This window comes from Euprymna scolopes, chromosome 45 (assembly GCF_053919585.1).
Source record: "Euprymna scolopes isolate OS-2025 chromosome 45, ASM5391958v1, whole genome shotgun sequence".
Lineage (NCBI taxonomy): Eukaryota > Metazoa > Mollusca > Cephalopoda > Sepiida > Sepiolidae > Euprymna > Euprymna scolopes.
The window spans coordinates 27,203,030-27,221,213 of NC_136526.1; the positions used below are offsets into that span (position 1 = coordinate 27,203,030).

The 18,184-nt window shown below is 24.8% G+C and overlaps 1 protein-coding gene across 2 annotated transcripts in view; it reads right to left on the reverse strand.

The window, feature by feature from the left end:
* LOC145269298 (uncharacterized) overlaps positions 1–18,184 on the reverse strand; it is a 101,599-nt gene that overhangs the window by 82,370 nt on the left and 1,045 nt on the right. Inside the window, exon 1 of one of the 2 annotated variants that reach the window (XM_080124989.1) lies at positions 2,428–3,106. The exons of the other annotated variant lie outside the window; for it this stretch is intronic. The gene's annotated coding sequence lies outside the window, so the exon portion shown is untranslated. Of the gene's footprint in view, positions 1–2,427; positions 3,107–18,184 lie in introns of those variants that run through there. 2 annotated transcript variants of the gene reach the window in all.

The window sequence follows — 18,184 nt, forward strand, 5'->3', positions numbered from 1 at the left end:
TAAAGTAATCTCAACCAGATGTAAAACCTTGATAAAACCAAATAGGAGATAGAGCTCATAATAAGAGCAAACAGTTAATAAAACATGTTAAAAAACGCTTTGAAAAAGAGTTAAAAAACATATTTAATCTGAAAAGGAAACACTTGATAAGTGGATAGTCCTTAATCCGCAGAGTTTCGAATAAATACTTTGCTTCTCATCAGAAGGTAGGAATTAGCAAAATGCGGGATCAGATTTTGCATACAAAATAAATTTTTTATTTACATCGGCAGCTGTGTGAAAAGCATATCTTATTTTTCTTTTATTAATATTATTGGAATTTTCCCCCATTTCCTTGTACATATTTGTGAATTATTCCATGGATTTCGGCCTTTTGGGTTATTTTGGACCATCTTCCAATTACGTGATTTCCTTGTGCGAATGGAAATTCAATTAACTTTCTTAGAGTTATGTTTTTGGATTTTACCGTCATTGGATTATTTACCTTTCAGCAGACTATCCATTCACATGTAATCACCTTTTTCTTCACTATATTCCCTCTGCTTTACTTTTTATCAAGTAAGATCTTTGACTTACTTGTAGTTTCATCAAATACTTTTGTATGCAAAATCCAATCCCGCATTTTGCTAATTCCTACCCTCTAATGAGAAGGAAAGTATTTCTTCGAAACTCCACGGATTAAGGACTATCCACTTATCAAGTGTTTCCTTTTCAGATTAAATGTTTTTAACTCTTTTGCAAAGTGTTTTTTAACATGTTTTATTAACTGTTTCTCTTAACCCGACGTGTGTGGCTCCTCGACATCAGATCGCCGACTCCCAACGTCGTGTACCATGGATTTTTCATTCGACTATTCTTCTTATGGCCGGATTGTCCTTTTCCCGTTGGCGACTGTCAATGAGAATACACGCAGTTCACAAAATAGAAATATGAACAAAGAAAGGAAAAACACAAACGCCAATGTTCACATATAAATTGACTGCTGGACTTGTGAGTGTGTGTGTCTTCTCCTGTTCTATCGATGTTACATTTGTCTATCTCTGTTTCACAATCAACTCTAAATATCACACTGTAATTGTTATTAACTCCCATCCGACGTATAGCGCATCTAGATCTCAACTGTCACTGTCCAACCTCCATCTGCCCTCAAGCGCATCTAGATGTCAACTGACTGTCTCCTCTATGTTGGTATCACAGGTCGCCCACCCCAACCTGGCTACCGGAAGCTGCCCTTCCCTGTTTTATCAGTAGGTTTCTATTGCTATGGTTGATTGTAGGATATTTCTGATTTCTTTGTTTATTCTAAGCTATTTCCTCTTTATTGTTAATTGTAGGATATTTCCGATTTCTTTGTTTATTCTAAGCTATTTCCTATCTCTTTGTCTTTTGTAGGATATTTCCGATTTCTTTGTTTATTCTAAGCTATTTCCACTTCCTTTGTCTATTCCCCCCTCTTAGCACTTAGTGGCTCAAATCCACCCCAGGGCCACTTTATAGTATCACTCACACACTATATATATATATATATATATATATATATATATATATATAGTCATCCACATACAGTACTGTTTCGCTGTTTCACAGCTCATCAGTGCAGCTAAACAAGCAACTACCTCAAGCCAGGATCGAAACCCGACCGCCTAAATGACAGTCGGAGCTTCTAACCATTGCTCTGTATACATATAGTGCGTTGAGGTATGTTGAAGAGAAATCATAAAGTGCTCTATCGCAAAAATATGAGAGCTAAAACACAAACAATTTTTTTCAAAGAAGCTATATCATATATATATTTATCAGCAGCAAATCATTGCAACTGATTATCCAATTCATCAATGAAGGAAAATAATATTTTGCCAAGCCTCATTAGGACCCTATGGTAGCTATGTTCATTATTAATGCTAATGAAGGTATCTATTTTTCATGCATCTCTATATAAAGTTAAGCATGTTTATATAGTTGTATGTATAGGATTAACTTATTAACTGATTAACTGCTTATTATCCATTTTGAAACACATCTGCTACATGCAAGAGTGGATAATGTAGTTTCATTTAGCATTTACAATTTTTGTGAATAACCGGTAGACTGAGTGAAGCAGAAATAATAGATGTTTTTGAAATTGCTTTTATTCTGCCTTGTATTATTGAAAATATATCAAATACTGTTTTTATGATACTGCCATTTTATAATTAAATAATGAATGATATTTTTTTAGATAAAAGTTCAAAATGTGCACAATTAAACATAAGATTTTTGCATAGAAGAGCTATGTGAAAAGTAATGAGTCAGTCATGTTCAGAGAGAATTTTGTTGGCATTTTAATCTAACTCAACATCAAGAAATTTCCAAAAGAGACAATTCTAAACCAAGAACAGTAAGAACCCCACAATAGGATGTTTCTAAACCTTTGGAAAAAAGACTTACCTCGGAATTAGTGTTTGCTCTAGAAGGCGCATCTTCCATGAATAGCTTGACTTTCATCCGTACAGATTGGCCATCACAAGATTGTGAGAAGCAGCTTTGCATGTAACATGGAAGAGACATTTGAATCTAATGACAATCTCATTTTTTTAACAAAACTCTTGCTACTAGGCTGGAGAGAATCCTAAAGAACTGTATAAAAAGCCACTGCATAGCCAAAAAGCAACTCAGTATGGTGTTGTATAGGAGAAACTGAACTGACTGAACCTTTTTTTTTTAAGAAAATGCTGGAAATTCTGTTACTGTTAACTCAGAACATTACATCCAGATGATCGATCATTTCTTTTTACCTCAAATTTCAATCTGTGTGGTTTTGGCAGGAGGAAGTGACAGCACATACCGTCGGGAATTCAATGGACTCTCTCTGAAAAATGTTTGAACAGCTCATTTCCAAATTTTTTGACAATCCATAATCTCCTCGTCCCCCAACTTGTCAAAATGTGATTTTTTTTCTTAAGGAATGTGTTTATCAGAAATAAAACTATTATATTTATCTGCAGTAATGTGTATATTTTATTTATTTATTTGAGGTAATTTGTATATTTTATTTATTTATTTGCAGTAATTTATATATTTTATTTATTTATTTGCAGTAATTTATATATTTTATTTATTTATTTGCATTAATTTATATATTTTATTTATTTATTTGCATTAATTTATATATGTAATTTATTTGCAGAAATTTATATATTTTATTTATTTATTTGCAGTACTTTATATATTTTATGTATTTATTTGCAGTAATTTATGTTATTTATTTATTTGCAGTAATTTATATATTTTATGTATTTATTTGCAGTAATTTATGTTATTTATTTATTTGCAGTAATTTATATATTGTATTTATTTATTTGCAGTAATTTATATGTTATTTATTTATTTGCAGTAATTTATATATGTTATTTATTTATTTATTTGCAGTAATTTATATATTTTATTTATTCATTTGCAGTAATTTATATATTTTATTTATTTGCAGTAATTTATATATTTTATTTATTTATTTGGAGTAATTGATATAGTTTATTTATTTGCAGTAATTTATATATTTTATTTATTTATTTGGAGTAATTTATATATTTTATTTAATTGCAGTTATTTATATATTTTTTTATTTAATTGCAGTAATTTATATATCTTATTTATTTATTTATTTGCAGTAATTTATATATCTTATTTATTTATTTGCAGTAATTTATATACTTTATGTATTTGCAGTAATTTATATATGTTATTTATTTATTTGCAGTAATTTATATATGTTAGTTATTTGCAGTAATTTATAATTTTTATATATTTATTTGCAGTAATTTATATATTTTATTTATTTATTTGCAGTAATTGATCTATTTTATTTATTTATTTGCAGTAATTTATATATTTTATTTAATTGCAGTAATTTACATATTTTATTTATTTGCAGTAACTTATATATTTTATTTATTTATTTGCAGTAATTTATATATTTTATTTTTGTATTTGCAGTAATTTATATATGTTATTTATTTATTTGCAGTAATTTATATCTTTTATTTATTTGCAGTAATTTATATATTTTATTTATTTATTTGGAGTAATTGATATAGTTTATTTATTTGCAGTAATTTATATATTTTATTTAATTGCAGTAATTTATATATTTTATTTATTTATTTGCAGTAATTTACCTATGTTATTTATTTATTTGCAATAATTTACCTATGTTATTTATTTATTTGCAATAATTTATATATTTTATGTATTTATTTGCAGTAATTGATATATTTTGCTTATTTATTTGCAGTAATTTATATATCTTATTTATTTATTTGCAGTAATTTATATATGTTATTTATTTTCAGTAATTTATATATTTTATTTATTTATTTGCAATAATTTATATATTTTATATATTTATTTGCAGTAATTTATATATGTTATTCATTTATTTGCAGTAATTTATGTTATTTATTTATTTTCAGTAATTTATATATGTTATTTATTTTCAGTAATTTATATATGTTATTTATTTATTTACAGTAATTTATATATGTTATTTTTTTATTTGCAGTAATTTATATATTTTATTTATAGTAATTTATATATTTTAAATATTTGCAATAATCTATATATTTTATTTATTTTTTTTCAATAATTTATATATTGTATTTCTTTATTTACAGTAATTTATATATTGTATTTATTTATTTACAGTAATTCATATATTTTATTTATTTGCAGTAATTTATATATGTTATTTATTTATTTGCAGTAATTTATATTTAATGTATTTATTTGTAGTAATTTATATATTTTATTTATTTGTTTGCAGAAATTTATATATTTTATTTATTTATTTGCAGTAATTTATATATTTTATTTATTTATTTGCAGTAATTTATATATTTTATTTATTTATTTGCAGTAATTTATATATTTTATTTAATTGCAGTAATTTATACATGTTATTTAGTTATTTGCAGTAATTTACATATTTTATTTATTTGCAGTACTTTATATATTTAAGTTATTTGCAGTAATTTATATATTTTATGTATTTATTTGCAGTAATTTATATATGTTATTTATTTATTTGCAGTACTTTATATATTTTATTTATTTATTTGTAGTAATTTATATACTTTGTTTATGTGTTTGCAGTAATTTATATATGTTATTTATTTATTTGCAGTAATTTATATATTTTATTTATTTATTTGCAGTAATTTATATTTTTTATTTATTTGCAGTAATTTATATATTTTATTAATTTATTTGCAGTAATTTATATTATTTATTTATTTGCAGTAATTTATATATTTTATTAATTTATTTGCAGTAATTTATATTTTTATTTATTTACAGTAATTTATATATTTTATTAATTTATTTGCAGTAATTTATGTATTTTATTTATTTATTTGCAGTAATTTATATATTTTATTTATTTATTTGCAGTAATTGATATAGTTTATTTATTTGCAGTAATTTATATATTTTATTTATTTATTTGCAGTAATTTATATATTTTATTTATTTATTTGCAGTAATTTATATATTTTATATATTTTATTTATTTATTTACAATAATTTATATATTTTATTTATTTATTTGCAATAATTTATATATTTTATTTATTTATTTGCAATAATTTATATTTTATTTATTTATTTGCAATAATTTATATTTTATTTATTTATTTGCAGTAATTTATATATTTTATTTATTTGCAATATATAAATTACTATAAATAAATAAAATATATAAATTACATATATTTTATTTATTTATAGTAATTTATATATTTTAAATATTTGCAGTAATCTATATATTTTATTTATTTATTTGCAGTAATTTATATATTGTATTTCTTTATTTACAGTAATTTATATATTGTATTTATTTATTTGCAGTAATTTATGTATTGTATTTATTTATTTGCAGTAATTTATATATGTTATTATTCATTTGCAGTAATTTATATTTAATGTATTTATTTGCAGTAATTTATATATTTTATTTATTTGTTTGCAGAAATTTATATATTTTAGTTATTTATTTGCAGTAATTTATATATTTTATTTATTTATTTGGAGTAATTTATATATTTTATTTATTTGCAGTAATTTATATATTTTATTTATCTATTTGCAGTAATTTATATATTTTATTTATTTTCAGGCTGTTATCCTCATCTTCACAAATCTTTCCTCTTAACGGTTTCGCCTGCATTCAAAAACCTGTAATGGATGTAATCGGTTGAAGACGACCAAACATTCAGCATGACCTTATTTTGGTGTAACTCTGGCTTCGGCAAGTGCCGTGAATCTTTGTTGGTGTCTAACCACCATTGAGCAGAGTGTTGCCGGTTGTCATAAAGAACCCCCCTTCATCGCAAGTTACAACTCAGTTGAAAAACAGATTGTTCTTGTTGCGTAAAGAAGGGAATATGACACTTCATAATGATGTATCTTTTGGCTGTTGTTCAATTTGTGAGGCACCCATATAATCAAGTATTTTGTCTTTCCAATCTCTCCTAAGTGGTTAGAAAAGTCATATATGTTATGCTCAATTCAGAAGCAACTTCTCGAACAGTTGTATGTGGATTGGCTTTGACTAAGATTGTTGTCAACATCCGATGGCCAACCAATATGCTCATCATCTTCAAGACTTTTTGCTGCCACAAATTTTTTTTTTTTTTTTTACATAGGCATAACCACTTATCAAGGCCCAGAAATCACTCGAGGATAAGGTTTAAGAGTAGTAGTCAATTGTAGTAGTCAGATTTGGTAAATTTGTTAACTTAAGTGGAACGTCTCATCAAGAACTTGTTTACGTTGAACTTGAAGACAATCATATTGTAGTCAGCTGGAAAGCAGGAAAACGGAAGACAATTCCACAAGTGTGCAGTTCTAAGAAAGAAGCTTTGATCATGGAATCTACATTTAAGTTTAGGCACAGATATAGAGTGGGGGGAATTATTGATAGTGTTTTCAGCTAGACGAGTGTTTCTTGTGAAAGTTTGGCGAGGGGGGACCATAGATTGAAGCTCAGTCAAGCACTTGCCATGAAAATATCGATAAAGCAGAGACAAACTCACAACATCTCTTCTGTGAGATAGAGGTTGCAGGGAAGAGAAAAGGACATCTACGAGGCTTTGAAGTCTATTATGAACTCTATCAAGGCAAGATAAGTCCTTTCTAGCAGCTCCTGTCCAGATGTGGCAACAGTACTCCATCCTTGGACATACCTGGCTCTTATATAGATAGAGAATTGCATCTACTGGATCGATAGAAGGATCCCACCATTTTCCCAGCGTCCCGGCAACAGATTTGATGTAGGGGTTCCATTTCAAATCAGGAGTAAAGGGCAGACCCAGAAGCTTGTCAAAACATGGAGCCTCCCCAAGACGAGAGCCATCCAGTTCAATTGATGCCAGATGGGGATCAGAACGTTGATGATGTAAAGATAGAAGCTTGGTTTTAGATGCATTAAAAGTAACCAGCCACTCCTTTCTCCATTGTACAACGTGATCAAGATCAGAGGAGAGAGAATCGGAGAGAACTTGATCATTTGCTATCTTAGATGTACTACCATAGATGGTAATGTCATCAGCATAAATGTCTACGAATGATGTAAGGATGTAATTTGGAAGATCATTAATGTAGATCAGGAAAAGAGTTGGGCCCAGGATGGACTCCTGAGGGACTCCAGCATTAATACTGTGAGCTTCTGATTTTTGCCCATCAACTACTACTCTTATGAACCTATCAGAGAGAAATGATTTAATAATTGAGAAAACATTTCCAGCTATACCATAGCTGGAGATCTTGTGAAGTAAACCTTTATGCCATACTCTATCAAAGGCCTTTGATATGTCAAGAGCAATTGCCCGAGAAAAGTTTCCTCCGTTGAGAGATTCGCTAATCCTATGAGATATAACTGTAAGCACATCCGCTGTAGATCTAGCAGAACGGAAACCATATTGTGTGTCACTAAGAAGGTTATTTTTGCTGAGATGGTTGATTACTTCTGTATTTAACACAGATTCCAGCAACTTACTCATGACGCACAGGAGACTTATTGGCCTGTACTGAGAGGGGGATGAGCGATCACCTGAATTTTTAAATACAGGGTATACTGATGAGATTTTCCAAAGTGATGGGAAGCAACTCTCCTTAAGACAGCATTTAAACAGTTTTGTAAGTATGGACGCTAGTTTTTTGAGTACTATAACTGGAATACTGTCAGGGCCAGTTGCTTTACTGGAATCAAGGTTTTTGATTAGCTTGGCAACATCACGTACAGATATTTGTATATCACATAGCGTGTTTTCTGATACATTGCTTAAATCATCATTGTGCTCTGTATTCAGTAGTGGTTCCTGGACCAAACGCTTCCTTGATATCGCAACAGCTTTTCAGCCTAGCTTGAATTGAAATAAGAAAATCGTATGAATTTGCTTTTTTTTCTATCTTGTATACAACATTCTGAAAAGAAGACATAATGGTTTTAAAACGATTGTGATTGAAACGAGTAGACAGAATGAAAAACACTCTTTAAAATAACATATAAAGTAAAAGTATTATAACGAAAACTTATTTGAAAATACATCATTTGAAATCAAAATAAAAAATTCTGCAAGAACCACATAGCATTAAAAATGCAAAGTGAAAAATAAATTTGGATAAAATGAAACATGATAATCCAATTGCACCAATTCAACATTTGTTTCAGTTAGCGACAATGTCACAGAATTTGTTTGTGTTGCCATTTTGTCAGAGTGTGTGTATGTATAAAACATTTTGTCAGAGTGTGTGTATATATAAAACATTTTGTCAGAGTGTGTGTATATATAAAACATTTTGTCAGAGTGTGTGTATATAGAAAACTGTGCATGTGAGCTAAATATCAGTTAGCTTTACCTTGCACAGCAATGCATGGTTGATATGAGCTCAACTGTCACACACAACTCTGATTTACTCAAAACATATTTATCTGTTTCTGTTAATTCAGCCGAAAATGTGTGTGGAGTAATATGTGAACAAACGAGTTGAGACACCACAAATAGCATTCACATTTTTGATGTAGTCAGCATTGCACAGAAGTGAATGTAAAGCAATTTCAATTGAAATACATTTTAGATAATTTGTACTCTTCCTCCAGGCACACAACCAACATGTAAATGTAGAATGCTGTTACTGTAGAGAAAATTGTGAAAAATAACAAAAAACGCTCGTGTGTGTCTGTGTGTTTTGTCGAGTTCAGTTAATTTGATTTTATGCTAATGGTCATGTGAAAGTAACATGAATTCTCACCATTCATATGCAAATTAAATGGTCCTGGTCTACATAAAAGCAAACCATTTAAAGAAAGCCAGGCATGCACATGTACCGCATAAAGGCATGATGGATTATTCACAACATAGAAAATCAAAGAGAATGAAGAGGAAAAATACCAGATACTTTCAACAAAGCTTTTAATGTCTGGATGATTCTGAAGTTTAGATGTGGTGTGACAGATATGTTTGTTGTTAGATTGAAAATGTGGAGCTTTGAACTATGGATAATGTTCAGTGCATCTGGCTACTGCAATTGCAAGGTAGAGCTCTGGTCACTTAGTAAGGAGCAGAAAGCAGACACAAAATAGATCAAGTAGACTGTATATTACTGATGTGTTTGATGCATATGACCAGTTCATTGATCCAAAACTAAACCTAGATGAGGCAAAAGACAGTCTTTTCGCTGAGCTTTGACACCTGGCCTGGCTGATTGGAGAACCATTTTTTCAATGTTTGACTTCTGCAACACGTTATACATCTACAACGTAACTCATCCAGGATGGATACAATGAGCGCAGAACAACTGTTAACCCAAGCATGGACAATCAAAACTTAAAATGAAGGCTCTTTAGAATTGGCTGCACTTTCCACTCGACAAACACCTTCAGAATCAAAAGTGCATGATGATGCTACAAAAAAAAGCTACAGGTTTGCTGGTCCAAATGACATGGTGAAAGATCGCTTAAAGAACTGCCAAGAAAAGATGTACAAAGTTAACCGTAAGATACATTGTTTCAGATGCAATGGCTCTGGATGGAGCATCACAATACCAGAGAAATGCCAAAACATTAGCATCAGTCTCCTGCCAAAGCAACTGAAGACAAAGAAACTCCCTTCCATGAAAGTACATGTAGATGAACAAGTGTGCATAACTCTGATTAATTCTGAATGCTACCATATGCTAAACTGGGTGCCATTTTTGCCAGCAAAAGGTAGTAGCAGTTCTAACAGCAGATGAAATTGCAGAGGATACAAGAGAATAAAGTTAAAGGTTGGGCATGTTGCAGCTATCGATATCGAGGTCTTAGTTGTAAATACAGCTGTTGGGCTTCAATCTATTGTTGGAGATCGATGCGATCAAAGAGGTTGATGGCATTTTTCTGACAGACGTTTTAGCGGCTTGAGCAGATGTGCTGCCATCTCAATCGATAAGCTAGATTTCAGCGTGACATATGATCACCATAACAAGAAATGGACTAACACTCACCCTTCCATCAAACTGACTAACAGTGTGCAGGAATACGTGGTTCCTAACAATGTTTGGGATGCCCGTAAAGTGGCAGTAAAATGAATGACTAACCAATGGAAATGAGGAAGTCAGTTTTCAGATCTTCCTTGTCGTGCATATTTTCTCTTTGCGGGAAACTTGCTCATCACTTTCTTATTTGTGAATGTCTGCACTCATTAAGTGCCCAGCAACTGCAGTAACAAGAGATAAGATCCAGAACATATCTATCTCTGTCTCATCTTGGCAGAAACACTGAGCAGAGTAGAAGAAGATCTTGGTGGAGAAAAATGGTACATGGACAGAAACGAAATTACAATCTAGGTAGGTGTGAGTTGGGTAGTGATATAAGTGGTATTAGAAATAAATAGAAATTGAAGATTAGTGTTGGCTGCACCCAACTAACAATGCTAAGTATATGAATTAAGCGGTACTTAAAGGAATCAATCTAGCCCTTCAGAAGGAAGTAACAGTGTTACACAAGTGTCAGTGGATTTCCAAAACTTTGACTGGAGGAACATGATGGCAGCAGAATGCTAGCCAATAATTAGGAACAATGCAGTCGCTGACAGAAAGATTTGTGAAATCCTGTCAGAATTGCACAGATCAGATGGTAGGCTGCAATGTAGGTGGCTGTATCTCCTTAAGGAAGCAGAAGAGCTAGTTAAATGTTGAAAATTAAACTTTTATTTGATGTTATCGGCAGCCAATTTTTTTTTTTGCACAAAAATTATTTTGATTTTATATTTTTTATTTTATGTTTTTTATTTTATGTTTTTATTTTTATTCATTTATTCTTTTTATTTTAATTTTCTTTTATTTTATCCCTTGTTTTTATTTTTATTGTTTTTTATTTTTATCGTTATTTTTATTCATTGTTTTTTACTTTCATTGTTTTTATTTTAATTCATTGTTTTTTACTTTTATTGTTTTTATTTTAATTCATTGTTTTTTACTTTTATTTTTTTATTCTAATTCATTGTTTTTTACTTTTATTGTTTTTATTTTAATTCATTGTTTTTTACTTTCATTGTTTTTTATTTTAATTCATTGTTTTTTACTTTCATTGTTTTTATTTTAATTCATTGTTTTTTACTTTCATTGTTTTTATTTTAATTCATTGTTTTTTACTTTTATTGTTTTTATTTTAATTCATTGTTTTTTACTTTTATTGTTTTATTTTAATTCATTGTTTTTTTTACTTTCATTGTTTTTATTTTAATTCATTGTTTTTTTACTTTTATTGTTTTTATTTTAATTCATTGTTTTTTAGTTTTATTGTTTTTATTTTAATTCATTGTTTTTTTACTTTCATTGTTTTTATTTTAATTCTCACTTTTTGCAGCACAAAATTTTTTAATGTTTTTGTAGCACAAATTTTTTAAAATTGTTTTTATTTTATTCTCATTTTATTTTTTGTTTTTGCAGCACTAAAAACCTTTTATTTTTATTGTTTTTATTTTTTTTTATATTTCTTCAAGGAATACTTTTGATTTTATTTTTTTTATTGTTTTTATTTTTTATTGCACTAAAATTCTTATCTTTTATTTTTATTTTTACTAGCGGGGGTATCCGGCGATGCCTGCGTGTTTTTAGGTGTGGTTTTAGGTCAATCAAAACCAAACAATAAGCGAAGACTTCTTGCCCAGGTGTTTGTGTCGGGGGGGGGGGGGTCGAGGTGTGCTTTTGGGTAATTCAAAACAAAAGACGTTGCCCGGGTGTTTGTGGGGGGAGTTTTAAAAAAAAAAAAACTTTTGGTAGGTAAGTAGGAAGGATTGAACCTGAAACCTTGAGGTGAAGTTGGAAAATAAAGTGTGAAAAAAAGCGTGCAACGCTAACCACTGGACCAGCAAGAAGTAGTAGAGGAAATATGTTTGAATTTATTTAAATATTAAGAATTGGCAGGTGCCCGTACTTGACGACTTAATTATAACTTTGACTGTGGGCAGTTTTTTTTTTGTTTTATTATACGGTAAAGCCAAATCTACACGCGGCGATCAAAAAATGTTGAATATTTAGCTTTTCAAAGTTGGGCAAATTAAATACACATGCGACCCCCCCCTTCTTACCACGTAGATATTATAATTTAGATGTGATATAAAAAGTTTTAAGAAGGAGCGACACCTGCGAGAAGGCCGAGGAAAAAAAACTTTCGTGAACATACTTGAAAACGCACACACAAACATTTTCGCTTTATTTGTTGTAGCAATAAAATGTTTTCATTGCTTTTATTTTTATTTTTATGTTGTTTGTAGCACTAAAAAATTTTTTATTGTTTTTATTTTTATTGTTTTTTATTTTTATTTGTTGTAGCAATATATTTTTTATTGTTTTTTATTCTTATGTTGTTTGTAGCATTAAAATTCTTTTTATTGTTTTTATTTTTATTTGTTGTAGCAATAAATTATTTTTATTGTTTTATTTTTATTTGTTGTAGCAATACATTTTTTATTGTTTTCATTTCATTTGTTGTAGCAATATATTTTTTATTGTTTTATAAAATAAAAACAATAAAAATTTTATTTTTATGTTGTAGCATTAAAATTCTTTTTATTGTTTTTATTTTTATTTGTTGTAGCAATACTTTTTTTTATTGTTTTTATTTTATTTCATTCGTTTTCATTTTTATTCTTTTCTGTGGCACTAAAATTATTTTTATTTTTCTACATTTTTTTATTTTTATTCTTTTTATTGTACTAAAATTCTTCTTTTATTGTTTTTTCTTTTCTATTTATTTCTTTTTATTCTTTTTTATTGTTTAATTTTTCGTTGTTCTTCATTTTTTGCTGAACATTTTTTTTACTTTTATTTTATTGTTCTTTATTTTTCATTTTGTTATGCTAAAATTCATTTTTATTGTTTTAATTTTTATTTTTCCATTGTTTTTATTTTTGTTGCATTAAAATTATGTTATTATTTTTTATTGTTATATTTTGTTGCATTAAAATTATGTTATTATTTTTTATTGTTATATTTTGTTGCACTAAAATTATGTTATTATTTTTTATTTTTTATTGTTATATTTTGTTGCACTAAAATTATGTTATTATTTTTTATTTTTTATTGTTATATTTTGTTGCACTAAAATTATGTTATTATTTTTATTTTTTATTGTTATATTTTGTTGCACTAAATTTATGTTATTATTTTTTATTTTTTATTGTTATATTTTGTTGCACTAAAATTATGTTATTATTTTTTATTGTTATATTTTGTTGCACTAAAATTATGTTATTATTTTTTATTTTTTATTGTTATATTTTGTTGCACTAAAATTATGTTATTATTTTTTATTTTTTATTGTTATATTTTGTTGCACTAAAATTATGTTATTTTTATTTTTTATTGTTATATTTTGTTGCACTAAAATTATGTTATTATTTTTATTTTTTATTGTTATATTTTGTTGCACTAAAATTATGTTATTATGTTATTATTTTTTATTGTTAGATTTTGTTGCACTAAAATTATGTTATTATTTTTTATTGTTATATTTTGTTGCACTAAAATTATGTTATTATTTTTTATTGTTATATTTTGTTGCATTAAAATTATGTTATTATTTTTTATTTTTTATTGTTATATTTTGTTGCACTAAAATTATGTTATTATTTTTTATTTTTTATTGTTATATTTTGTTGCACTAAAATTATATTATTATTTTTTATTGTTATATTACGTTGCACTAAAATTATGTTATTATTTTTATTTTTTATTGTTATATTTTGTTGCACTAAAATTATGTTATTATTTTTTATTGTTATATTTTGTTGCACTAAAATTATGTTATTATTTTTTATTGTTATATTTTGTTGCACTAAAATTATGTTATTATTTTTTATTTTTTATTGTTATATTTTGTTGCACTAAAATTATGTTATTATTTTTTTTTTTATTGTTATATTTTGTTGCACTAAAATTATGTTATTATTTTTTTTTTTTATTGTTATATTTTGTTGCACTAAAATTATGTTATTATTTTTTATTTTTTATTGTTATATTTTTTTTGAACTAAAATTATGTTATTATTTTTTATTTTTTATTGTTATATTTTGTTGCACTAAAATTATGTTATTATTTTTTATTTTTTATTGTTATATTTTGTTGCATTAAAATTATGTTATTATTTTTATTTTTTATTGTTATATTTTGTTGCACTAATATCATGTTATTATTTTTATTTTTTATTGTTATATTTTGTTTCATTAAAATTATGTTATTATTTTTTATTTTTTATTGTTATATTTTGTTGCACTAAAATTATGTTATTATATTTTATTTTTTATTGTTATATTTTGTTGCATTAAAATTATGTTATTATTTTTTATTGTTATATTTTGTTGCACTAAAATTATGTTATTATTTTTTATTTTTTATTGTTATATTTTGTTGCACTAAAATTATGTTATTATTTTTTATTTTTCATTGTTATATTTTGTTGCACTAAAATTATGTTATTATGTTATTATTTTTTATTGTTATATTTTGTTGCACTAAAATTATGTTATTATTTTATATTGTTATATTTTGTTGCAATAAAATCATGTTATTATTTTATATTGTTATATTTTGTTGCACTAAAATTATGTTATTATTTTTATTTTTTATTGTTATATTTTGTTGCACTAAAATTATGTTATTATTTTTTATTGTTATATTTTGTTGCACTAAAATTATGTTATTTTATATTGTTATATTTTGTTGCACTAAAATTATGTTATTATTTTTATTTTATATTGTTATATTTTGTTGCACTAAAATTATGTTATTATTTTATATTGTTATATTTTGTTGCACTAAAATTATGTTATTATTTTTATTTTTTATTGTTATATTTTGTTGCACTAAAATTATGTTATTATTTTACATTGTTATATTTTGTTGCACTAAAATTATGTTATTATTTTTTATTTTTTTATTGTTATATTTTGTTGCACTAAAATTATGTTATTATTTTTTATTTTTTATTGTTATATTTGTTGCACTAAAATTATGTTATTATTTTTTATTGTTATATTTTGTTACACTAAAATTATGTTATTATTTTTTATTTTTTATTGTTATATTTTGTTGCACTAAAATTATTTTATTATTTTTATTTTTTATTGTTATATTTTGTTGCACTAAAATTATGTTATTATTTTTTATTTTTATATTTTGTTGCACTAAAATTATGTTATTATTTTTATTTTTTATTGTTATATTTTGTTGCACTAAAATTATGTTATTATTTTTTATTTTTTATTGTTATATTTTGTTGCACTAAAATTATGTTATTATTTTTTATTTTTTATTGTTATATTTTGTTGCACTAAAATTATGTTATTATTTTTTATTATTTATTGTTATATTTTGTTGCACTAAAATTATGTTATTTTTTATTTTTTATTGTTATATTATGTTGCACTAAAATTATGTTATTATGTTATTATTTTTTATTGTTATATTTTGTTGCACTAAAATTATGTTATTATTTTTTATTTTTTATTGTTATATTTTGTTGCACTAAAATTATTTTATTATTTTTTATTTTTTATTGTTATATTTTGTTGCACTACAATTATGTTATTATTTTTTATTTTTTATTGTTATATTTTGTTGTACTAAAATTATGTTATTATTTTTATTTTTTATTGTTATATTTTGTTGCACTAAAATTATGTTACTATTTTTTATTGTTATATTTTGTTGCACTAAAATTATGTTATTATTTTTTATTTTTTATTGTTATATTATGTTGCACTAAAATTGTTATTATGTTATTATTTTTTATTGTTATATTTTGTTGCACTAAAATTATGTTATTATTTTTTATTTTTTATTGTTATATTATGTTGCACTAAAATTATGTTATTATGTTATTATTTTTTATTGTTATATTTTGTTGCACTAAAATTATGTTATTATTTTTTATTTTTTATTGTTATATTTTGTTGCACTAAAATTATGTTATTATTTTTTATTTTTTATTGTTATATTTTGTTGCACTAAAATTATGTTATTATTTTTTATTTTTTATTGTTATATTTTGTTGCACTAAAATTATGTTATTATTTTTTATTTTTTATTGTTATATTTTGTTGCACTAAAATTATGTTATTATTTTTTATTTTTTATTGTTATATTTTGTTGCACTAAAATTATGTTATTATTTTTTATTTTTTATTGTTATATTTTGTTGCACTAAAATTATGTTATGTTATTATTTTTTATTGTTATATTTTGTTGCACTAAAATTATATTATTATTTGTATTTTTTATTGTTATATTTTGTTGCACTAAAATTATGTTATTATGTTATATTTTGTTGCACTAAAATTATGTTATTATTTTTTATTTTTTATTGTTATATTTTGTTGCACTAAAATTATGTTATTATTTTTTATTTTTTATTGTCATATTATGTTGCACTAAAATTATGTTATTATGTTATTATTTTTTATTGTTATATTTTGTTGCACTAAAATTATGTTATTATTTTTTATTGTTATATTATGTTGCACTAAAATTATGTTATTATGTTATTATTTTTTATTGTTATATTTTGTTGCACTAAAATTATGTTATTATTTTTTATTTTTTATTGTTATATTTTGTTGCACTAAAATTATGTTATTATTTTTTATTTTTTATTGTTATATTTTGTTGCACTAAAATTATGTTATTATTTTTTATTTTTTATTGTTATATTTTGTTGCACTAAAATTATGTTATTATTTTGTATTTTTTATTGTTATATTTTGTTGCACTAAAATTATGTTATTATTTTTTATTTTTTATTGTTATATTTTGTTGCACTAAAATTATGTTATTATTTTTTATTTTTTATTGTTATATTTTGTTGCACTAAAATTATGTTATTATGTTATTATTTTTTATTGTTATATTTTGTTGCACTAAAATTATGTTATTATTTGTATTTTTTATTGTTATATTTTGTTGCACTAAAATTATGTTATTATGTTATATTTTGTTGCACTAAAATTATGTTATTATTTTTTTCATCCGTTTATTTTTATTGTTTTTAGCACTAATATTTTTTTTTGTTTTATTTTTTACTGTCCTTTATTTTTTGAATGCAAAAAAATTCTCATTGTTTTTAGTTTTTAGTTTTATTCTTATACTAAAATTTAATTTATTTTTATTTTTACAATGTCCTTTATTTTTATACTTTTGTGCTGCACAAAAATTTATTTATTCGTTTTTATTTTTATTTTACTTTGTTGTTTATATTTATTTTGTTAAACTAATTTTGGGAGCTTTTATTATTTTTTTTTTTTTAATATTTTTTGCAATAAAATTTGTTGTCTTCATTTAAATTTCTGTTTTATTTTTGTTAGATTTATTTAAAATAAACATATTGTTCATTATAGAACCAATGGTATCTACTGAATTGTCATGCCACAATAATGAACATATCCAAACATTACGAAAAGCGGTAAGGTAGAAAATTAATTATTAATGAATATAGTTTTTGAAGAAATTAGCGAAGATTGGGTTTTGCCAAAATGAAACCGAAAAGAATCGTAAAAAAAGGGAAGCAAATGTTTTTGAAAACTGAAAATCTTTGGGTAATCTCCAAAAATACCGTTAGGGCTTACAACATGGCCGCCAGAAGAGTCACGTGATCCGGTTGATCCAAAACATGAAT